This window comes from Mauremys reevesii, linkage group 17 (assembly GCF_016161935.1).
Source record: "Mauremys reevesii isolate NIE-2019 linkage group 17, ASM1616193v1, whole genome shotgun sequence".
NCBI classification, from domain to species: Eukaryota; Metazoa; Chordata; order Testudines; family Geoemydidae; genus Mauremys; species Mauremys reevesii.
The window spans coordinates 17,017,743-17,035,167 of record NC_052639.1 but is presented as its reverse complement, the minus strand read 5'-3'; the positions used below and the strand labels follow the sequence as shown (position 1 = coordinate 17,035,167).

The following is a 17,425-nucleotide window of genomic DNA, read 5'->3' as shown; positions in this document are numbered from 1 at the left end:
CCCTCTTCCCTGGTGAAGTACACAGCCACCTCCTTGAAGGTCACCAGCTCCTGAAAGAGCAAGAGTCCAACACTCAGTACCTGCTGCCTCACTCACAACCCCACTATTCACGGAACAGCAGCACCAGGTAAATGGAAGCTCCGGGAGGCACATGTTAACAGAGTCCCACCTCACCTAGCTTAGAGCAGCCAGGCGGCATCAGAGGGTAGAAAGAGAGAACCTTTGTGTCTCCCAGCTGACAGAGGGAGGCAGGATCTTCACATTTATCACATACCTACTAGCCAGAGCTTGATATAGGAGATGGGGCTGTCTCTGGACCCTAGTGGTGTCTCCCTGGTAGGAATCCCAACACTCTCCAAATTAAATATATAGAAGAAAGGGGAAGTCAATAGTAAAGAATAGAAGTTAGAAGGTCAGATTTGTAGAAAACTGGTAAAGAAAGCGATCAGAAATCAATGACCAATCAATGACAATAAGAAGGAAGATTTTAAAAGTATATTAAGTGCAACCTTAATCCTAACAATGGTACTTTACTAATAGAAATGGCAGAATTATCAAAATAATGCAGAAGAGGTAAAAGTCCTCAATAAATATTTCTCTCCTGGATTTGGAGAAAAACAGATGATGTACTCGTATCATAAGATGTTGATGGCGACACTCTTTCCATTCCAACAAAAAGTCATGAGGACAGTAGCTATTAAAGTCAGATATGTTTAAATCAGCGGGTCCAGATAACTTGTATCCAAGACTTTCTAAAAGACCTGAAATCTGACATCTATATTCATCAAGAGAATGGAGCAGCCAATACTGGATTTCATTCATTAATAAAGAATCAAAGAAGGGTAATATGATTAGTGCCCACTAACAAAGGTTTAGAGAAAATAGAGCCTATCAAACTAACGGGATATCCTTACTGGAGGAGATCAAAAGTTTGGTTGCAGCTAATAGTATTGATGTAATTTACCTAAACTTCTGTAAGGGATATGACTTGATCAGCACAATATTTTTACTAAAAAAACTAGAATGATACAAAATAAACATGGCATGCATTAAATAGATTAAAAACTGTGATAGTAAATGGGGAACCAGGGTCGAGTGGATTTCTTTCTAGCAGGTTCCCGCAGGGATTGGTTCTTGGCCCTGTGCTATTTAACATTCTTATCCATGACCTAAAAGAGTGTATAAAATCATCACTTATAAAGTTTGCAGTTGCCACAATGATTGGGGTTGTGAGTAGAATGAAGTGTGAGTAGATTCAGGCTCCATCACTGGGAGTCTGGGAAGTTGTCCCAGCCCTGGCTGGAGGGTTATTTCCTGTTCCACAAAGAAGGGAAGTTCCATTCCCAACTCCTGTGCCTTGAAATTAGGCCCTATCTGACATTACACCCCCATATTCATCATAGTGGTACGGTTATAATATGATTAGGACATAATTATGATGTATTTTGTACAAGATGCATTATGTGTGGTGTCACTGGAAAAGTTATGATTTGCTGAATATGATTATCCTATTTGTGTGCACATATCACGTTCGTATCTGAAGTTATGGATATTGACTCTGTATCTGTCTTTCAAATGTGCTTACTCTGGGTAACACCCACAACGAGCCTTTCAGGTACAACAGTGAAGAAGCCAGACAGTGCTGATGGCTCATCAACAAAGACAATGGACTGTGGAAGAGCTTAGCCTTCCTCTGAATGTTTCAGCCAGCCTATTAGTCATGGATACTAGGTAAGGTAATAAGGTAATAATTGGAGATATACCAATCTCCTAGAACTGGAAGGGACCTTGCAAGGTCATCTAGTCCAGCCCCCTGCCTTCACTAGCAGGACCAATTTTTGCCCCAGATTCCTAAGTGGCCTCCGCAAGGATTGAACTCACAAGCCTGAGTTTAGCAGGCCAATGCTCAAACCACTGAGCTATCCCTCCCCCACTATGATGCAGCAGGGCCTGTGACCAGACCACATGACACTAAACTCCATTTTAGTACCTGTATTTTTCCACAAACTGGACTGGGAACTGAGTTTGGAACAAAGGGGTCACGCCATATGGAAAAGCTACACAAGGTGTGGTGTGACGTTATCTCTTGGTCTCATTCCCCACAGAAGAGAACTCCTGGAAACACCTGAGAAACAAAAACTGAAGTGGGGGAAGTGCTGCTCCCAGGATAAAGGGATTTCTAGCTTGTGTATGGAAACTTGGTGGACTGCTTGTATCATCAGTCAGGGTGAGAAACTGCTAATTCAAATTCTATCCAGCTAGTATATTAGTCGTAGTTTGAGTTTTGGTTATTTGCTAAATAATCTGCTTTGATCTGTTTGTTATCACTTATAATCACTTAATCTGTCTTTCTGCAGCTAATAAACTTGTTTTATGCTTTATCTTAACCAGCGTATTTTGAGTGACGTGTCTGGGGAAAATCTCAGCTTGGTTAGCACAAGCTCGCTGTGCACATCTGTCCCAGATCGAGGGGAAGGGGAACTATATTAATGAGCTGACATTACAGAGATCCCTGTGCACTATAAGAGGGTATAATTCTGAATGTATCCTACAGCAAGTGTGCAAGGTTGGGGAGCTGAGAAATTGGCTGTTGTCGTCTATCTGTGCTTGAGCGGCTTAGGTAAAGCACTCAGGTAGCTTAGTTGGGTGTATGGTGTCACCTGCTGTCCTGTTGGGTGATAACAGGCACTGGAGAGGCTGGCTGAATCTCCAGCAAATCAGTGTGAGAAGGGCCAGCCCAGCTTGAGGGTTAGAGGGCACAGCGGTTCCCAGAAGCCCCCCAGACTGCCCCCTGCGGGTGACAACCCATCACACCCTAAACTACACTAGTGTCAGCAGGTTTGTCACATCCTGTCCCCTCCCTTTCTCCGCCCGAGATATTTCCTGCCTCCCACCACCTCTAGCAATTCCCACCCTCCTATGCATTTACTGCTCCTCTCCCTCCAAGCAGAACCCACCACCAGCTCCCTGAGAATCCCTTACCTGAGACAGCTCCATTGCAACCATTTCCTTCCCCCTGGGAGGACGGGATGATCTGGAGCAAAACATGGATGTTATTCTGTAGCCTGCTGGGGTGAAAAGGGCAAGGTGTAAGAATTCAGACGGGGCTTTTGTACATTCCACAAGCCGATTCCCCCCAGGTTTTCCCCTGCTAATGGACACTCTAGGTTCTGCCACACTGTGAAGCACAGAGTGACCTTATCCCAGTACAGGCCTAGCCCCCTCCCACCAGGGTGTAACCCTCTGACACATGGTGAAACCCTCCCAGTAACAGTCTCTCTGTTACACTTATCAAGTTGGTGGACAATACCAAGCTGGGAGGGGTTGTAAGTGCTTTGGAGGATTGGATTAAAATTCAAAATGATCTGGACAAACTGGAGAAATGAGCTGAAGGAAAGAGGATGAAATTCAATAGAGACAAGTGCAAAGTACTCCACTTTGGAAGGAACAATCAGAGATCAGAGAAGAGCAGAATCCAAGGAGTCACTTTGGGGGATTCTCCCTGTCATTGTCCCCAAGGCAGCTCTCTCAGGTTTACAAAGTTGTTTGATGTTACAGCCATTATACAGTCTCTCCTGGGAGTGCCCCTTTCATCGGCTGGACCTAGTTTTAGTTTTCGGTAGTTAACAATCTTGGTTTATTGTTTATCTAACCAGTATGTTTGGATTCAAGTGTGTTGCAAACTCCATTTGGGATAACAAGCTGGTGCATGTCATTTTCCACTGATGAAATGACAGACTTCATATGAGCTTGCTTTGTTCAGTAGCGTGCTGGACAGTGCAAGACGCACATTTCTGGGGGAAAGTTGGGCACTTGAGAATTTGCTGGTTTTTTCCTGAGGTGTAATTCATGAGTGGCTGTCTAGCAGCACTCAATACTGTGTAGCAGGGAGAGAGTTACATGCTGGAGACTGTGTGTAAGACAAGACTGTGTGACAAGAGGGGCTGTTCTCACGGGAAAACAGTGGAAAAGGCACCCCAGGTTGGAGAACTGAGGGGACACAGCTATTTAACAGTCCAGATTGTACTCTGGGTAATGTCACAGACACTCATTATGACAGAGCCTCTTTCAACACAGAGAAAGTAAATCCATGTCCCAGACATCGAAGACTCCAGACAGAGGGCAACTGTCCCTGGCACTGCTTCTTGCTGACAGAGAGGTTCAGAGACAGTGAGAGAGTCCTGGGGAAGCTGGGAACAGGAAGCATGGGCTGGTGGGGATCAGCTGAGAAAGGGAACAGGAAGGACAGGGATATCACTGAATGCAGGATCTCAGCAGTACTAGATGACAGGATAGCACATAGTGCAGCCCATTGGAAAACATAATCCCAACTATACATACAGAATGATGGGGTCTACATTAGCTGTTTCCACTCAAGAGATGGATCTTGGAGTCACTGTGGATAGTTCTCTGAAAACATCCACTCAGTTTGCAGCAGCAGTGAAAAAAAGCGAACAATGTTGGAAATAATTAAGAAAGGGATAGATACGACAGACTATATCATATATCATATTTGTAAAAACAGCAAATGAATCCATGATACACCCACATCTTGAATACTGCACGCAGATGTTGTCGCCCCATCTCAAAAAAAGATATACTGGAATTGGAAAAGGTTCAGAAAAGGGCAACAAAATGATTAGGGGTATGGAACCGTTATGCCAGACCTAACTTCCAGTTTCACTTGAGCAAACAGGAGCTATTTGACACTGTGCAATATGGCTCCTGTGCTCTGTTCCCAAAGTGTTCTGCAGCAGGGGAGGGAAATGAGAGAATGTTCTTTTTCTTGCCTATGTCCCAAGGATGGACCCCTAAAATGGAGCTGAGCACAGGGCCCTACTAACGCTAAATCCGCCACTGAGCTTCCTTCTCTGGATACCCCAGCCAGCATTCAAGGACGCACAGAGTGTCTGTGTGATAAGTGACCTTGGGCCAGCAGCTCTGACTCCAGCAGCCTGCTTGTTACACCCCAAGCATTATTGTGGTCTGGGTGGAGAAGGCTCAGAGTTTGAGAGGTCAGGGGTAGGAAGCTTCTGCTGATTATGCCGCACGTAACCCTCAGTTTTACTTGAGCAAACAGGAGATATTTGACACTGTGCGATACGGCTCCTGTGCTCTGTTCCTAAAGTGTTCTGCAGCAGGAGGGTCTCTGGTAGTGTGTGTGTGTCACTGGCATATTGGGGTGATGCTGAAACAGGACAGAGTAGAGGTGGCATTGTGGGGCTGGCGTGTACCTTAACTCTTCATTTCCCCTTCCCAGATCCGAGGGGACAGGAACCCTTACCCAGCGAGGTTACAGTCTCATAGTTCTCCTGCATGACATCCCAATACAGGGCTCTCTGAGCGGGGTCCAGCAGAGCCCACTCTTCCCTGGTGAAATGCACAGCCACCTCCTCGAAGGTCACCGGCCCCTGAAAGAGCAAGAGTCCAACACTCAGGACCTCTTTCCTCACTCACAGCCCCACTATTTGTGGCAGAGAGGAGCCAATCAAATGGAAGCTCTGGGTGGATCCCACTCAACAGAGTCCCACCCCCACTCCGCTCAGAGTATCCAGCAAATACCAGGGTGAGGGGACGAAGAGAGAGCCCCTTGTCTCTCCCAGCAGATCCATCACACACCTGCTAGCCACCGACTGATTCAGGAGATGGAGCCCTAGCAGGGTCCAGGAGAGCTCCTGGTAGGAAGCCCAACACCCTCCCCATTGTGAGGAGCGGGATATGAAGGAGAGGCAGCTCCAATAAGCCTGACTCATGGGTGCCCCTTCATATCTCACAGCGGCCGCTGGTTAGTGAGGTCAGGCTCCAGCACTGGGAGTCTGGTCAGTTTGACTAGCTCCATGTAGGTGGGCTATTTTCTTTCTTCACAAATTAGGGTATTTCCACCTCCGAACCTCCTGGGTCTGTTCCTAGAATCTGGGCCACTTTTTAAATAACTCCCAGCAGGTTTGCCACACCCTGGCCTCCTCCTTTCCCCACGCTGTGAATTTCCTGCCCCGCTCCAACCTCTAGACCAGACTGTGCAAACCTTCCCATCTCCGGTGTATTTGCTGTCCCTCTCCTCCAGCAGGAACCCACCAGCAACCCCCCAATAATCTCTACCTGAGTTGGCTCCACTGCAGCCATTTCTCTTCTCTGTCCCACGCCAGGCTGGGATGAGCTGGAGCAAAACATGGACGCCATTCTGCAGCCTGTCTCGGGGAGAAGGGTGTATCAGAACCGGTTTTAGTTAATTTCACATCAGAATTCCCCCAGGCCCTTTCCCTGAAGACAGACACCCTAGATTCTGCCATGCAGGGAAATGCTCAGTCTGTTTATTACAGTGTAGATCTGGCCCCTCCTGCCATGCTAAGCCCAGACACATTTTTAACCTCCCTTCTCCCTCCCCTCACCCTCTAACAAAGTCTCTGAACACAAGGCTAGAAAAGAGCAGAACCAAAGGAGTCACTGTGGGGGATTCCCTCGGACACTGACCCCACGGCAGCCACACCCCAGCAGGGGGAATATGGAGTCAGGAACTGGCTTTTCCTCTGTCTGATCCTTGTTTTGTTCACTGGAAAGTCACAGGGGCAGAGGGAGCCCTGGGGGATGTCTCTTGAACTGGAGTATGGAAGGCCTGGAGGGACAAAATAGATAAGAAATGTCCATGGCCTGTCACTAGCAAATAATGGCCACCATGGATCCACCCCAGAGGTGGCTGCATCTTAGCACTGCAGGAAGCAACCCCTCACCAAGGCCATTTGCCATGGGGCTTGGGATACTTCTCAGCTGACACTGCACTCAGAGTGACCTCCTCATCCCGTGCCAGCTGGAGAAAAGGGTCCAGCCAACTCTTCTGTAACTGGTTGGGAACCACCGATCTCCAAACAGGGGGAGGCCTCTGGCTTTGATGGGTATTAAATATGTGGCTGATCTCTTTCTTTTGTAGCCTGATTTGGGGAGGGTTAGTAGGGACAGTGGAATTTATCCACTTAATTTAGTTGTATTTAATAAGTAATTTTCTAATTAATTAGTAATGTTAATAATACTTGATAGATATTAATAATATGGGTATGGCTCGCCAATATGTGTGATCAGAAGATAAAGTTCGTCTTGAATCAGGCTTCACAGAATTTAATACAAGGAGATTGGGGTATATTACAGGAAATTTAGACAGAGACAGAGTTTAGTCAAACAAGACCTTTTATTTAAAATCAATAAAACAAGAAGTAAATGTAAAATGTTAAAAAGCAGTATGAGATTACAAAGTTATAAAATATCACAGTTCTTTAAGAGATATGATATGATATTACACAGTTCTAAATGCACTTTGCAGCAAATAGTACTAGAGTAAATTTCACACCTCTGCTAGAGGAAGTATAGTTATAAAGAAACTGGTTATGAGTTAAACCCTTCTTAGCATAGATGCTTTAGAGGTGAAGTAGAAATTAAGAATTATTTCATACTTACAGCTGTGAAAGGACAGAACACTATGACTTATCAGTAGTTGACAGCTTTCGTAGGTGTAGGCAGGGTGAGGCGATGGAGAATAGAAGGATGGGTGTATCGCCTGCCTAATGGTGGATTGTCACACCTTTTATAGGGAGAAATCCTTCCTCCTATGCCCAAATTTGTCTTTCCCCCATGGAAAGGTGAGGGTACCTGTTTTCATTGGCTGACCTTTTGTGTGCGTACTAATGACAGCTATATAGTAGCTTGCGGGTGTATGTGTTACATTTGTGGTCAAAAATACCCTCCTTTGTACCCTAACTAGGTGAAAGGTTAGTAAACATTCAAAAAGTCCCTAGACATTGTGCGTAGGTTTGTCTCCTATTATTACTTTTCTGAGTAAGGGTCTTAAAGGTTGCTGTCAGCGTCACAAAGGAAATAGGCCAGGATGTCTGGCTTAGAAGTTTCTAGATATCTTGCGTTACAGCTATTGCAAATTCCTATTAATCTATGCAGCTTACACACTTTATCAAAAAGACATTTTATACAGACCAACAGATTAATCCTCAGGGCTACACTTTGGCAAACATTTTAACAGAGGTAAAGGAGGGACCAAATGATTCACAAAGGAGTCGGGAAAGATGATCTCTGGGCAATTTCACCCCCTGCAACCTCCAGGATGGAGAAGAACTCAGGGCAACAGGTTCCCTCGAAGGAAGAAGTTGCTGGGATTTAGAAACACGGGAACAGCCCCAAACCCGAGGGGATTTTTAACTGACATTTGATAATGAGATAGAAAGAGGCAAAACCTGAGCTTTGAGAGCAACGTTCAGAAATGAAAGAGAAAGGGTGGAAATCTGAGAGATTTTGGATCCATTTTGCAAATTATAGAGAGACAAGTGGAAAATCAGAGGGATTTTATATCAGTTGTTGATAGGAGGCAAAATCTGAGTGTTTCACATCAATATTTGATAAATGAATAAAGAGGAAATGGGCAACATTTGCAAACATTTTATATCCATGTTCAAGAATCTGAGAAAAGGTGTAAATCTGAGATTTTCTTAGAATTTTATAATTAGAGAGACGGGGAAATCTCAGGGCATATTCAATTAGAAATAGACAACTAGAGAGCAGTGGGGCAAATGTTTAGGGTATTTTATATGAATCTTTGAGATTTGCAAAGCAAATATGTCACAAACTGCGTATTTGATAACATGAGAGAAAAACATCAAGATCTGAGGGGATTTTATATTGCTGTTAACAAACTAGTGGAAAAGGGGGACTGTTGGACTGGATTTTATACGACTGTCCAATACATAAACACAAAGTGATGGTTCCCCCACCCCCACCATTGCCATGGGCAGCAGGGAGCCCTTTGAGGAGCTGATTAAAAGGGAGGGGGAGGGGGAGCTGAAAGGTCCCTGGATAAAGGAAGGGAGCAGCAGTGGGGGACGGACAGGTGACTGGCAACTGATGGTTGGGGGCAACTGCGTTGGTAGTTAGGGGGCAACAACTGGGATTGGGAAAGGGGGGTCTGGGCAGTCCCCATGGGGGACACGTGCATCTCCCTTCCCTGGCAGAGACCCGGCATCTCCTAGAAGATCAGGGTTGGAAGGGACCTCAGGAGGTGTCTAGCCCAACCCCCTGCTCAAAGCAGGACCAATCACCAACTAAATCCCCAAATGGCCCCCGCAAGGAGTCAGCTCCCAGCCCTGGGTTTAGCAGGCCAGTGCTCTAACCACTGAGCCATCCCACCCCCACTCCAGGGGCAGCCATGTGCTGGGGAATGACGCAGGGCAACAATTTCCCACCTACACAAGGACAATCGCTGCAGATAACACGGGTGGAAAATGCCCCTCACGAGAGAAGATTTTAAACTGACGTTTGAGACTCATGGGGAGAACGGGGGAAATCGGGGGAGACGGGAGAGCTGATCATTGGAGGGGAAAGGGGGGAAATCGCCCCAGATTTTATAGCCCCGTGTGAGACACTGAGCGAGAAAAGGGGCAGAACTAGAGAGAATTTGTATCGGGGGCGAGAGCCAAGTGGCACAAACAGGGACAGGATCCAATTAACCCCCTCCCCTACCCCGCCCACCACTTCTCCCCACTTGGGAATTTCCTGGCTGCCCAGAGACAGTTCAACCCCTCCCCGCGTCCCACTGACCTTCCCCCCCCGCCCACTCCCGCGTCTCCCCTCCCTGCCGGGCCCCCCCCATCTCCCCACACCACAGGATCCCCTGCCAGGCCCCAGTCTCTGCCCCCCAAATCCCAGCGATGCCGGGGGCAGCTCCTGCTGCAGCTCCACTGGGGCTGAGGCAGCTCTGAGGCTTCTCCCGGGTTCCCCGGGGCAGAGTCACTTTCCTGCCCAGCCCCAGTGCCCCCCCCCCGGGGTCTCTCACTCCCCGGGGGCTCCGTGGGAGGCTGGACACCAGGGATGCAGGACGGCAGGAATGGGGGTGACAGGCCTCCTGTTCCTCAGTCTCACGGCGGGACCCAGGGGGTTCGTCGCTCTCCGGCTCGGGAGCACTGGGAAGACCCGACCGTGGAGGGGCCGTCGCTGGGGGGGGGACGGCCCCGCGCAGGCGCTGAGCACGTCCTTATATCACTTCTGTGGCGGGAAAAGGGCTGAGGAGATGGAACGCTGAGGGCTGGTTTTGGCGGGAAAAACCGGTTTGGACTGGTTTGAGCCTGTCCCCTGATGGTAAACAAGTCCCCTCTCAGAGATGGAGTCCAGGGGTCAATAGTTCATATGCTCCAGATTGGATCTTATTTTAAAGCCAGTGATTTACTTCGTAGACATCTTATTAACCAACTAATGGAACCTATTCAACAGTTCATACTTCTCACACCTAACAATGAGATAAAAAAAAGAACACAGACAAGCCTTGTCAGTAACAGCTAATGTCCCAACTGGGACGCACGTGAGCTTGTTGCAGAGCTGCTGCTCAGGGATGGGAACCTCCTGGCACCCCAGCCTCCAAAATCACTCAGGCTGCACTTTCTGCACGACTAGGTGCTGGCTGAGGGGGGCGTGGGAATTGGTGGCCTCTGCTGCAGGTGATGGGAATCGCAGGTATTTAAAGCCATGGCATAGAGGAGTGAAGTTCCTAACTCCAGAGTCTGCAGCTGCCTAGGCCAGGGCTGAGGATTTAGAGCCCCTAGTGCTGCCGTTGCAAGGTTCAAGCACGCTCAGCCCTGGCATTGCCACCCTCCTGCGGCTAGTAGCTGCAGCTGGCTAAGGCTGGCCTCTGGGAACTGGCCCCATGGCTGTAGCCAGAGAAGCTGCAGGTGGCTCTGTGACTACTGGGGCCATTAAGCTAGAGCAGCTAAAGACACTGGAGTTCACCTCAAGGAACAGAGGGCACCAGTAGGACAGGAATGTCAAGGGGAGCAGGGAAGGAGGGAGCAGGTCAGGCTGGCAGAGGGAGCTTCCAGCTGGGTGGGAGCATTTCCAAAGTGGAAAGGAAACAAGTATGGGGAGAGGTGGTGGTGACCAGGTAGCAGACTAGCATGTAGATGGGAGCAGAGGGAGAGAGGCTGGTGGCTTTGGATTCCCAAGGGCTCAGTCCTGACTTTGGGGAGATGGTGTTTGCAGGTGGCTGGCTCACATGGTAGGATGGGGGCTGGGGGGGGGGGGATCTGTCAGAACTGATCAGGTGTCTGCTGGCTTTAGAACTCTGAGCTGAGACTAGGACCATCTGCCGTGACTGGTGACATGGGGGGTACTGGAGACATGGCTAGAGAAGGTCTGAATGAGGAAGGAGATAAATCTGTGGGGAGTTTCCTTGATCACTATGAAAGTTCTGCTCACTGTGGACACTGGTAAACCCACATGGGTGTACAGCTCAATAAGAAAACCCGGGGGCTGAGGGAGCTGTGTATGGCAATGCGTACAGTCATGTAGGGGTGTGTGATCAAAATGAAAAATGTCTCTGAGGTTCAGTACCGGGTATCCTATGGCACCAATGGCACTGTCCCACCAGGCCCACACTCGGAGCCCACATTGACTACATAGGGGCCTACAAATATGTTTGGTACCGGGACCCACAAAAGGTTAATCTGGCCCTGACTGCCCGAGCACTATTTCAGCCCCACTTTTTTGGGTGGACCTCCCACAGTGGGAGCTGCAGAGCCCTCCCCCGCAACACCCCCCCCCTCCTGGTGTTGGGAGGGGACCAGGAGAAAGAACAAAATAAGCAAGAGAAGAAGAGAAAGGAGGGAGGGATGGAGGAAAATGTGAAACAAAAAGGACAAACCCTAATGTCCCCAGTTAATTATTGACATACATGTGACCTCAAGTACTACCAATCTGTGTTCCCCCCACCACACACACACACACACCCAACCATCTCCCAAACAGACCCTCAGTCCAAAAAGCATTCATCCTTCATATCGTTGAAAAGACTCACAGCAAACAGAAGAATTCTGGTTTTTAAAATAATCCTCCAGCAAGACTAAGAAACACATCTATCTGTAGCTTAGAAAACATTCCCAAGAAATTTTAACAATATGTTGTCATGAAGAAACCAAAGGACTAAAGAGACCTGATTTTTCAACTACTTAAAAAAAAAACTTCTCAAATCAGCATCTTTAGAGTGAAACTCTTTCTGCTTTTGTAACCAGACAATTCTCCCCAGAAGGAGAGGCACTGGTCCTGGAGACACTGCAATACCAGGTCAATGCATGGGATGGACAGAGCAAGCTCCTATTCCGCAGGTAAGTGCTGCATCCCTGACCCCCTCCCAGAGCCTGCACCCTCACCCCCTCCCCACATACCTCTTCCCACTCCCAAACTCCCTCCCAGAGCCTGCTCCCCGCTCCACACACCCCTGCCCCCAACTCTCTCCCACAGCCTGCACCCCCTCCTCCTTCCCACATGCCCCCTCCCGCCTGCCCCCAGTCTCCCACCCAGAACCTGCAACCCCACTCCTCCTCCTGTTCCTGCTACCCCCTGCCCCAGCCCAGAGCCTGCACCCTGCACCCAAACTCCATCCCAGAGCCTGCACCCCAGAACCCCTCCCCCACCCAAACTCCCTCCCAGAGACCAGCCTCTCACCCCTCCTGCACCCAAACACCCCCCAGAGTCTCCACCCCTCCTGCACCCCAATCCCCAGCCCAGGGCCTGCACCCTAGACCTCCTCCCCCCACCCAAACTCCCTCCCAGAGCCTTAGGCAGGTGAAGGGCGGAGTTTTGGGGGGCGGGTTCTGAGCGGTATGAGTGACATTATTGGCCACTGGGAGGACTGGAGGACTGGCACCGGCCCTAAGGTAAATCGTGGTTGAGACCCTGCTTTAAGGGATTGGAGCAATGCTGGAGAGACTGACGGGCAGGGAGCTGGGGAGCTGTGTGTGCCCCAAGGAGAGTTGTTGTTGTGCTCTGGTGACACAGAGCGGGGGTGGGGAGTTTGTAAGCTGTGGTGTTTGTATAGAGAGAAAGTTTACTAATCCCCAGGGTAAAAACTGTTCCTGCTCTGGGCTATACAGGACACTCCTTGTTGTGAGTATAAATCAGTGGGTGAATGTTTCCCAGCAGGGTAATGGGTTCCTAGTTCCAATCCAAGTGATTCCCTTTAAAAACTTTTTCGAATGAAAATCGATTTCCACACCCATCTCCAGTATGTTCAGGAGTTCGCTGAATGGGGGCGGGGCTTGAAATGAATTTAAACACTCAGCATTTTCCTGTGCAAATGAATAAAGACCTAGCAGAGCTGTCCAGCAGCTGAAATCAGTTCCAGTCCTCGGCGTCTCTAAGAGGGACACTCAGTAGCTGAGGCATGTGGGACACCTCTGTGGTGAGGACAGGTGAAAAAATGCTGGATTCAATGAAAGCTGAGACCATAGGAGGGGAAGGTGAACGGCAGCACCACACAGGGTCATAACACTCAGACACGGGGCTTCACTGTCACTTCCCCTGTGTTTTTCATCATTTCTATCCTAAGGAACACACCCTCCCCCTCCCCCCCACATTGTCACACACAACCTTCTCCCCTTGAGCCCCATCCCACCCCTACCCCTCTCCCCCACACATGCCATGGGACACAGCCTCTCAGTGACTCACCCAGATGGGGGCTTGTCTCTGCATCTCCCCAACAGGGGAGCAGAGAGCCAAAAGGGCCACAGGAGACCAATGGAGCTAGGCAGGGATAGAAAATACTTCCCCTCCCTTCCCAAGAGTCCCGTTAATCTCACCCATGGGACGTTCCAGCACCGGGTGGGCTCAAAGCACCAACCTTCCCCTGAGCAACGGAAGGGGGAACCAGCTCTAGCACATGGAAGGAGGCTCCCCACCTCTGCTGCTGCCATCCTGCAGCCTTTAATATGGATTTGTTTTAGCTAATGCAACCCCCCCACTCCACTAATCCATCCATGAAACAAAGAGACAATTCCTGAGTTGGGCTCCAGTGGTGCAATGGGTTAGCGCAGTGCTGAGCTGGAGCCGGTTTCACCAGTTCGCAGGAGCCGGTTGTTAAATTTAGAAGCCATTTTAGAACCTGTTGTCCCAGGACAAATGGTTCTAAAAGGGCCACCCTGCCCCCTGCCACAGCTCACCTCTGCTCCTACCCTCCCCCTCCCTTGCTTCCCACAAATCAGATGTTCACACAGGAAGCCTGGGACTCAGGAGGGCTCCTTCCTCATCAAGCAGCTCAGTGGATGGGAATCTTAGAGTCACCCTGGGGCTTTAGGAGCAGAAACCCCCACAGAGCTTCCATGCAATTGGCACTTTGCCATCACTGCTCAGGACTGACACTTGTGCAGGGAGACTGGCTGGGCCACATGCCAGCTGGGCCTGAGCAAAGCAGCAGGGGTGAAAGGCAAATGTAGGGAGTGAACCCAGGGCCTTATACATGCGAATCAGGCACTGAGCCACTGAGCCACATCCCCAAACAGGCCTTCTTTGCTGACTGTTACGCTCAGAGCCTGCCTCTTTCCAACGCAGCCAGTGGCTTATAAGCTTCATGGGAAACCTTTTCCCCCCAGTCATGCTCTCGTGCAGGTTGCTGGTTCTTAGGGGTCACTTTGCAGCAGGGCCAGATTTGATGTGTGGGGCGGAGAGAGTGTGTGCGCCCTGGACTCAAGGTTAGCTCAAAAAAAAAAAAAGGCAAGGGAAATACTGCTGGCTGGGAGCTAAATATGCAGGACAATGGGTTGGGATTCTTCTCCGCTCAGATTTGTTATGGAGCTGGCAGTCTCCCAAATGATGGTCTGTTCCTTCCCTCAAAATGCCGGCTAAGCCTCTCCTTTTCAATTTAAAGCTCCATGAAAGGAAAAAAAATGAGGAAGAAAGCACAGAAGCTACGGATGTAGCTGAGACAGGACTTGGAGTGATAAAAGGCCAAAGGAAGGAAAGCCACAATGTTTGTGCCTGGTTTTGAACCAGGGATCTTTTGCATGTTAGGCAAATGTGATAACCACTACACTACAAAAATCACCCGTTGTCAATTTTGGGGCCCTTTTCTAAGGCTTTCTCAGTAGCCACTAAACCAGCTCATTTGCCTTTGAAGAACAGAGAACCCAAAGGGCATCAAGAACTTATGTTTTTTGGATGAGCCAAGAAAAGGGAGTAGCATTGTCCCCCTCGGGCAGTCCCTGTTCAATTCCAGGTCAGAAAGCAAAACTCTTCTGCAAGAATATCCGAAAAATATTGTGTTTCACTTCACTTCATAAGTACAGTTGTGTGGCAATTAAATGATGACCCTAAAGTTTCATAAAAGCAAAGAACATTAAACAAGATAGTGTGGGAAATACGGATGTATCTGAGGAAAGGGCTTGGAATGAAGGAAGACAAAATTGATGGGTCGAGAGAACAGGCCCTGTTTCCCCCTGGTTTGGAGCTTCTCTCACAACTACTGGAATAGAAAAGCTAAGCAAATAGGGTTCTATTGTTGCACAGGAGATTGAAGTGAGGCTATTTTCTCCAGATGATCATGTCAGGAGTGGGGTTTGAAACCACGTCTCTATGCAGAGACCAAAACATCCAAGAGATAGGAAAAAAGAGTCTTAAAAAAACCTAGCACTTTAGACCAGCCCACTATCCTCCTGCTACAAAGACTGTGACTTATGAACCCTAGTTTTTGTTAATAGTTGATGAACTCTTTAGGAGGTCGAGGTGGCACATCTCTTTCAACTCCTAGAGACCTTCTACAGCACAGCTGATTTTTAGACACGCTCACCCGGACCTAAAGTTACATGTTTCCTGGAGCTCCATGAGTTCTGAGGTGTTGTAATCTCCCTGCTCGCATTTTAAGTGAACAAAAGATGGGTGCTGGCATTCTGAGAAAGTAACGGTGAATCACAAATCCTGCCCTGTGGGCCAGACAGTTAAGCAACCAGCACCCACAACCTCTATCATGACAGCATTCTGTCTGGGAACAACTCACTGATCAATAGCTGAGGGGTGAAATCCTCATTTCTGTGTTGTTCTAGCACTGTAGTCCCCCCTTTCCTATTGCTTGTCTGTATAATCTCTGTCTGGTGCTGTGATTGTTTCAGTCTGCTGTATAATTAATTTGTTGAGTGTAAACCAATTAAGGTGGTGGGGTATAATTGGTTAGATAATCATGTTACAATATGTTAGGATTGGTTAGTTACATTTCAGTAAAATGATTGGTTAAGGCATAGCTAAGCAGAACTCAAGTATTACTATATAGTCTGCAGTCAATCAGGAAGTAAGTGGGGGGAATGGGAATGGGGGTAGGGGAATTAGAATTATGTTTTGCTAAGGGGGGGAATAGGAACAGGGAATGGGAACAGGGACACAGGCAAGCCTCTGTGGTGTCAGAGCTGGGAAGGGGGACACTGAGGAAGGAAATTGGAATCATTGCTTGCTGGAAGTTTACCGCAATAAACATTGACTTGTTTGCACCTTTGAACTTTGTGTATTGATGCTCTCTGGTCACTCGACAAGGACCAGGGAATGGGAGGGTGATGGGATAAACCATCTAACAAGTACGTCTTTCAGGATGTGAAAAACCCCAGAACCAGTATAATTAAGCTGACCTAAGCCATGGTTAGATAGTGCTAAATGAAATGAAAGATTGTTCTCTCAATGTAGCTATTACAGGGATGGAAAACCCCTCCAGTCACTGTACAACTGTCTTCTCCACAGTGCTAGAGCAGTGTCACAGCAGCATTTTAAGTTTAGCCAGCCTCAAAGTGAGGTCAGGTCTGGCTGTAGTTTGGCTCTGTGGATGCTCAGGCACTAAGACAACAGCGATGAATTGCATCATGTTATTCCTAGAAGTCATGGATGATGCAATCATAACGAAGCTGAACCAATTGCCCTATATCAGCTCTAGAAATCATACAGTGTCTTGCTCTCTTATTTGTCAGTGTTTGATTTTGCAAAGGGACCCATTTCTCTTTAGCCAAAGTGAGCAGAGATGCCTCGTACTTGTGTGAACAGTGCAGATAACTTGTGCTATGTTTGTGGTGAAGTGACTTTTGCGTCACAAAAGTGCAGTATAAACACTATGGTTAAGAAAGCCTATCACTTTTCTTTTGGCTGCAAAATTGGAGATCAGGTGTGTGATGGAAGCAATGAGTGTGGCAATCTCAGTGAACCGACGGAGGGTGACGGTGGTCAGAGAGAGACAACGGAAGGTTAAAGGGGCAACGATGGGCATAACGATGATGATTGTGTTGTATTTCATTCCTTAGATCTGGTGCCAGCGCCCGTCCCTTTAGCCTTGTAGTTTACCAAGAGTAAAACTAAACCTCTGTTGAGATACAAGGGAGAGTCTGTGTCCATTCCTGCTAGCTGCACAGGGGTTTGACGTTGCTGCTTTCAATCCTCCGGCTCTGCCGAGACAAGGAACAATTCAGGCGGTCACTGAACTGAAGGAGGGAGATGATTTTCTGACAGGGAGGGACGGCTCCTCTTAAAGGTGTTTGGCAGGCAGCCTCCTTCCCAGGTCTGTCCCGACAACACCCAGTTGAAAAGGGACTCTCCTCAGCCCTCCTCAGCCCGGTGAAAATGAGCGAGTGAGTGAGCGTGGGGG

The 17,425-nt window shown here is 48.4% G+C and overlaps 1 long non-coding RNA gene across 1 annotated transcript; it reads right to left on the bottom strand.

The window, feature by feature from the left end:
• On the bottom strand, positions 1-3,042 carry LOC120384995. The gene is made up of 3 exons (XR_005589191.1): positions 2,983-3,042; positions 1,991-2,125; positions 1-50 (listed from the first exon to the last, which is right to left on the bottom strand). It is a non-coding gene; the product is annotated as an uncharacterized LOC120384995 (long non-coding RNA).
• Between the last annotated feature and the right edge of the window lie 14,383 nt (positions 3,043-17,425).